The sequence below is a fragment of the Urocitellus parryii genome, chromosome 15, assembly GCF_045843805.1.
Source record: "Urocitellus parryii isolate mUroPar1 chromosome 15, mUroPar1.hap1, whole genome shotgun sequence".
NCBI lineage: Eukaryota > Metazoa > Chordata > Mammalia > Rodentia > Sciuridae > Urocitellus > Urocitellus parryii.
Window position 1 is genome coordinate 42,500,797 of NC_135545.1, and position 9,609 is coordinate 42,510,405.

At 40.4% G+C, this 9,609-nt stretch overlaps 1 protein-coding gene across 1 annotated transcript in view; it reads right to left on the reverse strand.

Annotated features, from left to right (window-relative positions):
* The window catches only part of Gfod2 (Gfo/Idh/MocA-like oxidoreductase domain containing 2), a 49,844-nt gene extending 40,887 nt beyond the window's left edge, over positions 1-8,957 (reverse strand). Inside the window, exon 1 of the mRNA XM_026413235.2 lies at positions 8,745-8,957. The gene's annotated coding sequence lies outside the window, so the exon portion shown is untranslated. The remainder of the gene's footprint in view (positions 1-8,744) is intronic.
* Between the last annotated feature and the right edge of the window lie 652 nt (positions 8,958-9,609).

Here is a 9,609-nt window from a genome sequence, read left to right on the forward strand (position 1 = left end):
CCTCTCTTTCTTCGGCCTCTCATGACTTTTCTCTTGCTCTCCCTTTGGGGCAGCTTGAGGCTGAGAGCCAGGGAAGCCATCCTGAAGCTTGTATAAAGGTAAATTGTGTCTGTATTTTATTTTGTGTCCCTACAATTCACGTGAGTGACCTTAGTTCAGCTGCCAGTACTGGTTGGTGGCGGCACAAAACTACTCTAAGATTTCATCTCACCCCAGTCAGAATGGCAGTTATCAAGAATAAAAGCAATAAAAAAAATGTTGGAGAGGATGTGGGGGAAAAAAGTACACTCATACTTTTCTGGTGGGACTGCAAATTGGTGCAACCACTTTGGAAAGCAGGGTGGAAATCCCTCAGAAAACTTGGAATGGAGCCACCATTTGACCCAGCTACCCCACTCCTCGGTTTACACCCAAAAGACTTAAAATCAGTATACTATAGTGACATAGCCACACCAATGTTTTTAGCAGCTGAATTCACAATAGCTAAACCGTGGAACCAACCTAGATGCCCATCAATAGATGAATGGATAAAGAAACTGTGGTATATATAAACAATGGAATTACTCAGCATTAAAAGATAATGTGGCATTTGCAGGTAAATGGATTGAGTTGGAGAATATTATGCTAAGCGAAGTAAGTCAATCCCCCAAAACCAAAGGCTGAATGTTTTCTCTGATTAGTGGATGCTGATCTATGATGGGGGTGGGGGGGACATGGGAAGAATGGAGGATCTTTGGATTGGGCAAAGGGAGGGTGGGGAAGGGTAATGAGGGTAGGAAGATAGTGGAATGAGATGGACTTCAATACCCTAGGTACATGTATGATTGCACAAATGGTTCATCTTTACACTGTACAACCAGAGAATTGAAATGTTGCGCTCCATTGTGTATGATAAATTGAAATGCATTCTGCTGTCATACACACAAGTAGAACAAATAAAAAATATATATTATAAAAAAAAAAAAGAAAAAGAAAAAAATAATGAACACCATGACCAGGAGCAAAAGCCAAGGCTAGGAGAACCAAAATGACTATTTAAATACAATGATTAATCCTGAAAGTAATATTAGATAAGGTATACTATGTTAAATCATTTCCCCAACTGCTCCAAAAGACAAGCAGCATTCCCTTGATCCAGGAATATGAATGTTAAAGATTGAATATTAAAGGGAAATATAGCTAATCTCTCTACCATCCTTCTTCTCTGACAATCAGAAGATGCCTGACAGAACAAATACACCATCTTACGTTCCAGAGTCATCCTAGAAGGGCCTCTCAAAAATGATAATCATTTCCTAGCATGAGACACCATGGGGCTGCAGAAAGCACTAATCATATAGAATATCCTTTGCTTCAGTATGCTGTCCATTAATAAGCACCAAAGAAACCTTTTAACAAGCACCAAAAAAATAGCAGTTTGAGGAAGCAGTGTAAGACCATACAGCTGAGCTCAGTGGCCCATCCCTGTAATCCCAGTGGCTCAGGGGTCAGAGGCAGGAAAATCGACAAATCCAAAGCCAGCCTCAGCAACTCAGCAAGGCCCTCAGTAACACAGCAATACCCTGTCTCAAAATAAAAAATAATAAGGGCTGGAGATGTGGCTTAGTGGTTGAACACCCCTAAGTTCAATCCCTGGTATGCACATACAAATGAAAACACACACACACACACACACACACACACACACACACACACACACACATGGTGGCAGGGGGGATAAGAAAATAAAATAGAGAAAAAAGGAAAAAAAGGAAGAGGAAACTGCATCAAAATACAAGAAAGATCAGTAGAGTAGACGAAGGAACTTAAGGAGGAAGATGGGATGGGAAAAGAAAACAGTGGAGTGATCAACCAAACTTTCAAATGTGCATTCATGGATGTCGTAAAGTGGATCCTGGCATCAGGTGTATCCACAGGACACTAATTAAAAAATAAATGAAATAAAGTAAACCATAAATGGATTGACAGGGATTGCTGGAGTGAAGGGGGGATAGCGGAGAGCTGGGAACTAAATGGGAGTGGGTTGTGATTATGTCAGGATGTATCCTGGTATTGTATATAACTAAAGAGAAGTTTTAAAAAATCAATACTGGGGAAATAAAAAGATCATATAGTCACCTTTCAAATATGCACAAGTATTTATTATCTAGGTAATCTCATTACTGTTTAGTTCACTAACACCTGAAATAGGACATCAGTTCTGCCCAGTCTATGCCATTATTCTTCTTATCTACACAAAATTTTATTTATTTATTTACTCACTTTCGCAATGCTGGGGATCAAACCCACAGCTTTTCACATGCTAAAACAAGCACTTTACCAATGGACTACATCCCTAACTCCCATATACAACTTTTAATAGAGTGAGAAGGGGACAGGACCATCAAAGAGAAGAGTTCAACAGCCTCATTTGTACCAGTAAGAAACTTTTAGAAGGCTTTGTTTTTAAAATTATAGCTGGGTCTTGAGGTGCTCACCTGTAATTCCAGAAGAATTCTGAAGCAGTAGGATTTTACATTTAAGGCCAGCCTCAAGACCTTGTCTCAAAATAAAATAAAAATTAAAAATAAAATGGAGGGCTGGGGTTGTGGCTCAGTGGTAGAGTGCTCGCTTAGCAAGTGAGAGGCCCTGGGTTTGATCCTGAGCATCACATAAAAATAAATTAAAAAAATAAAGGTATTGTGTTCAACTACAACTAAAAAACTAAAAAATAAATAAATAAATAAAAGGGAACTGGTGATGATGTGGCTCAGTGGTAAAGTGTCTTGGGTTCAGTCCCTAGTGCGCATCTCTCTCTCTCTCTCTCTCACACATACACACACATTTTCTCTCTCATAGAAAATTACTCTTTTCTTATGTTTGTTTTGGTGCTATTTTCACATTTGTTTGATATACTTGTAATCACACTGCATTCACAATTTTATATCCTGATTTCATTCACTATTTTGACATAAGCATTTTTCATGTTATAAGTAGTTTTAAAGAATTACACGATGTCACTGAATATATGAACCAGCCTTTCATTTCTCTAGTGCTAAGACACTGATGCCATTTTTTGCTATAAATTATACATAAGAAATTGTGCTTCAGAAATTACATGATTTGCTAAAGGTTACCTACCATTCTAAGCCAAATATAATTGTGAAAGTAAATAATAAAGATTTTGAGGTTATGAAATGATATGGTAAAAACCAAGTGGAATTGTCTGGGTTTCTATTTTGGGGTTATCTATTCTTTTTCTCTCTCTCTTTTTTTTTTTTTTTTCCTTTTTGTACCAGGGATTAAACCCAGGGATGCTTAACCATTGAGCCACATCCCTTCCCCTTTTTAATGTTTTGACACAGGGTCTCACTAAATTGTTTAGGGCCTCATTAAATTGCTGAGGCTGGCCATGAACTTCCAAGCCACTGGGATTATAGGCATCCACCACAACACCCGCCTTGGGGTTATCTATTTTCATGAGAAGTTGAGAGCTAATAATTTGGGAAAAACAGTTATTTCAGGTTAGAAAAGAAGTATGAACTCAGTATTCAGTTACCATTTTTAACAGCCTTCATCCCTTATCCTTCACTGTAGAAGACTGACAGAAATTTTTACAGAAGCAGCTCTTGGTAATGGCTTTGAGAGATGATGGGGAGAGTAACCTATGCTCACAGCAATTCTGAGGCTAACCTGGATCCCAAAGAGAACTGACAGTACCTAGCACCAGGGTACTACTGGCAACTCTTTAAAAGTAAGGACTAAGAACAAGCACTTAAGGTCAGGGTTGAGTGTGTATTTAAGTAATGCAGGAATATTCATCTCTTGTTAATATTTAATCTCTATTAGAAGTGTTTCTCACAAAACAACAGAAAATTTCATTTTTTTTGTTTTGGTTTGATGAGATAGTACTTTAGTGAGTTCATTCCTGACTGATGTCTAATTCCTAAGTATTAGAGCATAAAGAAGTCTTAAAGCTTTCCTGTTTTTCTTAGTATCTCTTAGGTTCTACTTTTCACGAATCCAGGCTTACTTATTTCAGGTATCTATCATTTCCACCTTTTAAAACATGACATTGAGCCAGGTGTGGTGGTGCATGCCTGTAATCCCAGTTACTTGGAAAGCTGAGGCAGGAGGAATATCAAGTTCCAGCGAGCCTCAGCTAATGAGTTAGGCCCTAAGCAACTTAGTGAGACCCTGTCACAAAATAAAAAATAAGGTTGGGGTTGTTGTTCAGTGACAGAGCTCTTGCCTTGCATGTGTGAGGCACTGGGTTCGATACTCAGCACCACATAAAAAATAAATTATAAAATAAAGGTATTGTGTCCATCTACAACTAAAACATTTTTAAAGTCTTTTTTTTTTAAAAATAAAAAATAAAAAGGGCTAGGGATGGCTCAGTGATAAAGTGCCTCTGGGTTCAATCCTTAGTACCAAACACACACACACACACACACATACACACACACACACACACACACACACACACACACACTCTCTCTCTCTCTCTGAAAAAAAAAAGGCATTTTAAATTTTCAAGTAATTTTTAGACTCCAAATTCAACTTTCCTCTTTTTTCTTTTGGTGCTGAAGATTAAACCCTCAAGCATATTAAGCATGGGTTCCTTCATTGAACTACACTCCCAGCCCTTAGGTTTATTTTTAAGTTTACAAACCTGCTATTTGAATATAAGAGAAGTAAGTAATGTCCCACTTTTTAAATTTTTTTTTTAATATTTGGTTTTGTTTTTTTTTTTTTAGTTATAGGTGAACATAATGTCTTTATTTTACTTTATGGTATGCTGAGGATTGAACCCAGTGCCTCATGCATGCCAGGAGAGCACTCTACCTCTGAGCCACAACCCAGCCCCCCTACTTTTATACTGTATACAAGTTCTTAAAAAAACAGCAAAATCTTCAATTCAACTTTTTCCTAAATGCTTTCCAAATCTAATTGCCTGAGTAACTTCTGAGGTATCACCAGACACTTTTCCTACTTCTAGGTTAAGTGGTCTTGTTTGATTCCTGTGTTTCCTAAACACTGACCACTATATCTCAACTTCTATTTTGTGGTGCTAGAGATCAAACTCTCAAGGCCTCAGAGATTGTAGGCTAGGGCTCTAGCATTAAGCCACTCCTCCAACCCTCAACTTCTTATATCAGATGACACTGCACGCACACTTCAATTCTCTTATAGTAAAACTAGAAAATCATTTCAGTGAAAGTAGATCTGAGTATTACTGGTTTATCCTGGCTGACTTGTCAAATACTGTTGATTACTTTATTACAGGCCAGATTTGATAACTGTTCTCAGTTGTTCCCAATGTGAAGTGGATGCTAAGTAATTATTTATCAAAGGTTTCACTGCCATAGTAACTTAGAAACACTTAGAGAGTTCTGTTTAAACCACAGTTGTCTGAAAACAAGTGTCTTTCTGACTATAGAGCTCAGAAAATGCACACAAATCCATGAGGAACACTGCAGACATTTAAACAGTACCTTTCCCAACACAACTCACTCAAGAAGTATTTGTGCTTACTTTCAAAGCAGATTTCAATTCCACTTAAGGCATCTGCTCCCTTCCATCTTACCTTGACTTTGGCCTCTTGTGTGACTTCTACCTGGGTCAATACTAAAGCAAGGGGGTTTCTAATACAGAATACAATGATTTTCATGAAGACTTCCTGACAAAATTTGGTTAACAGTTCTGATTTCCCCCATATACACACTTAATGCCATTGTCTCTTGAGATATATAAAATAACATCCACAGATCCAAGGGAAGTCAAATAAAATTCAGAGCCACTATGTCCAGTTACAGCCTGGAATTCATTTATGAACCTAAGACAAAGCTTTCTTTCTTTCTTAAATTATTATTTTTTAGTTTTAGGTGGACACAATAACTTTATTTTATATTTATGTGGTGCTGAGGACTGAACCCAGTGCCCTGCACATGCTAGGTGAGCACTCTACCACTGAGCCACAACCCCAGCCCCATAAAGTTTTCTTTCTTAAACTGACTTGACCTATTAATATATATTTTTTATTGTTGTAGCTGTACATAGAGCTGCCTTTATTTTATTTATTTTTATGTGGTGCTAAGGATAGAACCCAGTGCCTCACACATCAGGCAAGTGCTCCATCATTGAGCTATAGCCCTAGCCCTAATATTCCATTAAAAAAAATATTTATTTTTTAGTTGTAGTTGGACACAATACCTTTATTTTATTTATTGATTTTTATGTGGTGCTGAGGATCGAACCCAGGGCCTCGAAAGTGCTAGGTGAGTACTCTCCTGCTGAGCCACAACTCCAGCCCTAATATTCCATTTTTAATGTATCTTCATATCACTGGTGTGTGTGGGGGGGGACATTTCTAGAGACTCAACATATATTGAAAATTAATATTAACAAAGTAGCAACAAATTGACTTTAATGACTAGAACTAGGGACCACCTTTTAAAAATCACACATTCCTTGTGCAGGCCTGTAATTCCAGAAACTTGATACAGGCTAAGAAAGGAGGATCATGAGTTTGAGGCCAGCATGGACAACTTAGCAAGGCCTTATCTCAAAATAAAAAGCACTGGAGATACAGTTCAGTGGTAACTCTGAATTCAATCCCCAGTACCACCAAATAAATAAATAAGCAAATAAATAAATAAATAAAAATAAAAAATCAAATACTTCTTTCCTCCATATTGAAAATTTTTAAGTGTTTTGTTGGGGAGGGGGTGTGCTCTTTTTTCATTACTGTCCTACTACTGAGTTCTAAAATTACTAAAATTACCATAGAAATCATATATCTGAATTTTCCCTTCAAATAAAAAGAACAGATTAGACCCAGACCAATAACCGAATAGAAAAAGTGGGACAACCAGATGGTAAGAGAACTCTCCTTAAAATCTTCATCTATAAAATGCCGAACTGAGTGTTGCACACCTATAATCCCAAGAACTGAGGAGGCTGAGGCAGGAGGATCGCAAATTTAATACCAGCCTCAGCAATTTAGCAAGATGCTGTTTCAAAATAAAAAATGAAAAGGGAAAAAAAAAATGAAAAGGGCTGGGTATACAGCTCAGCAGTAAAACAGCTAGGGTTCAATCTTCAGAACTAACAACAATAGAAAAAAAGTTTTTTTTTTCTTTCTATGAAATGGGGATTCTACAAAAATAACTGCCTCAGGCTGGGGATGTGGCTCAAGCGGTAGCGCGCTTGCCTGGCATGCTTGCGGCCCGGGTTGGATCCTCAGCACCACATACCAACAAAGATGTTGTGTCCGCCGAGAACTAAAAAATAAATATTAATAAAAAAAAAATTGCCTGCTAAAAATTTCACCTCTTGGTACATGCAGATTATCTAAATTCCCAGCCCAAAAGCAGTTATATATATATATTTAATTTCTGTAAAATGTGTTCTCTGTTGTGGCTTTTGAAAAGGAAATGAGTTTCCTTATCAAGAATGAATCTAGGGGGCTGGGGTTGTGGCTCAGCTGTAGAGAAGCCGCCCAGCACTTGTGGGGCCCTGGGTTCGATCCTCAGCACCACATATAAATAGATAAAATAAAAGTATTGTGACTACAATTAAAATATATAAATAAATATTTTTTTAAAAAAGAGAGAGAATGAATCTAGGGCTGGGGATATAGCTCAGTTGGGTGCTTACCTTACATGCACCAGGCCCTTGCCTTGAATTCCCCAGAACCACACACACATACACACACACACACACACACACACACACACACACACACACACAATTCAATTGAAAGACAACCATCTTCTCCATAATACTCCGTATCACATTTTAAGTGAAACACGGTTCCCTTCAACTCCCTTCAATTGAAGGACCATAAATAAAGGGTCTTCCTTCCTTTGTGTCCCATAGATTACTAGGGTAGTGCCTGACCTTGGTTCTGGTTTCTTTCTGTTTCTTGCCTTTAGCATGACATCGTGGGAACAATGAATATAAACAGAATAGTTCATAAACTTTCTTGGTGTCTATCCAATGCAGTTTTTAAACTTCTCCATTCCTGTTCTGTACTTCATATACTGCTGCAGTCTGGAAGGTAAACTCTTCACACTCCCATTTACAAACACTTATCTCCCGGCCTCTTCTTCTTCCTTCACCATTCAAGTTTGATAAGGCCTCGATAGGAAAGCCTTACCTCACCTTTTGTCTTCCCCAAGTCCATCTGCTTTCTTCCTGAGCTTTAAAGGTAGGCCAGGGCCATCGAGACACAGCCAGACAGCAGAGCCAACTTGATCTTCTGGGTTGTCCTTCTTTCACCCTAACACCGGTTTCTTAAATAAATATTTCCCCCCAGAAGTTCCATCTCATTCTGAAAAAGGACGGACCAGACATCCCAAGAACCCTTTGTCTGAGGCTTCCACACCTTACACATCCTCATCCACAAAGCGTCCGTCCTCCTACAGGTAGGGCGTCTGTCCGCACTAGGCGAGGGAGCCTAGGTTTCCGAATCTGTAAAGCGACGGGTTATGTTCGAGGTCCTCGAGGATTCAAAATTCTCCCATTCTAAAACCAAGCGCGCAGGTCTTATTTCTGAGGTGGGATGAGGGAACCACCGGCCGACCCCCGTACTTGGCGCGCATCATGGCAATTAGCACAGGCCCTACGCAAAGCCTAGCTCCGCATATCCACGCCTCGGACCTCCGGCGCCGGACAGCTGAGGAGGCCCGGCCGGCGCCGGCTCGCAGCCGCGCCATGCCCTCTTTCACCCTCACCCGCCGCCGCGGGCCGGCTCTTACCTGGCACGCTGGCATCGCCCGCCCAGCACCTCAGGTATACTGTAGGTCTGGACGAGTCTCGAAAACCACTCGTCCGCCTTGAGGGAGGATGTCTAGGATGCTCCGACTCCAGAATCCACCGAGGTACCGGGAACACGCCGCCTGGTTTCTAAGGAACAGGGGATTCTGGAAGGGAGGGGCTGGACGACGGGAGGACAACGCATGCTCTATGACGGGGGTGGAACCGGGCGGGGAGGGGCCGAGACTGAGAGCGGCGCATGCTCATCCGTTGAGGGGCGGAGCCTAAGTAGTTCGGCTCGAAGCCCGGAGTGGTTCATTTCCGGCGGGAGAGACCCCAATTAGAGTGCTCTTCCAGCCTCATCTTCCCTCTGGTTAATTGACCAGCGTCAAGAACTAGGAGGTCCTGGGAATTGTGATTGACCTTGGCTTTCCTGGAATGAAAGAAGGTCTTATGTTGGACAACGACCTATCTTTACAAAAGGCCAGGTCTCCCGTTGGACTTCCTGTTTTCTCAGGTGTATTTTCTGGGCCCCTCTTCCTTTGGATGTTCTTTGGTTCTTTAAATGACAGTACTCTCTAGACTGTGGTCTCAGTCCCCTTGACTTCTTTACTTTAGCTTCTGTTCCCCCAACAAATACCTTTTGAAACATGGCTACACTTTGGTATAAGCCGGTTAGGCCTCAGTGTGAAATCTAGGAGGCTATTTCTGCTTGGGAAACCTCCACCCGCTTGCCTCTCTTGTTGACGCTTGGACTTCCATTCTGCTGTTTCAGGAGAGCCTCCCAGCCATGATTCCAGAGCAGTCTTTGATGACAGAACTTGCCAGCTGACCTGAGCTGTTTCCTTCTGTGACCTAACCAGCTGC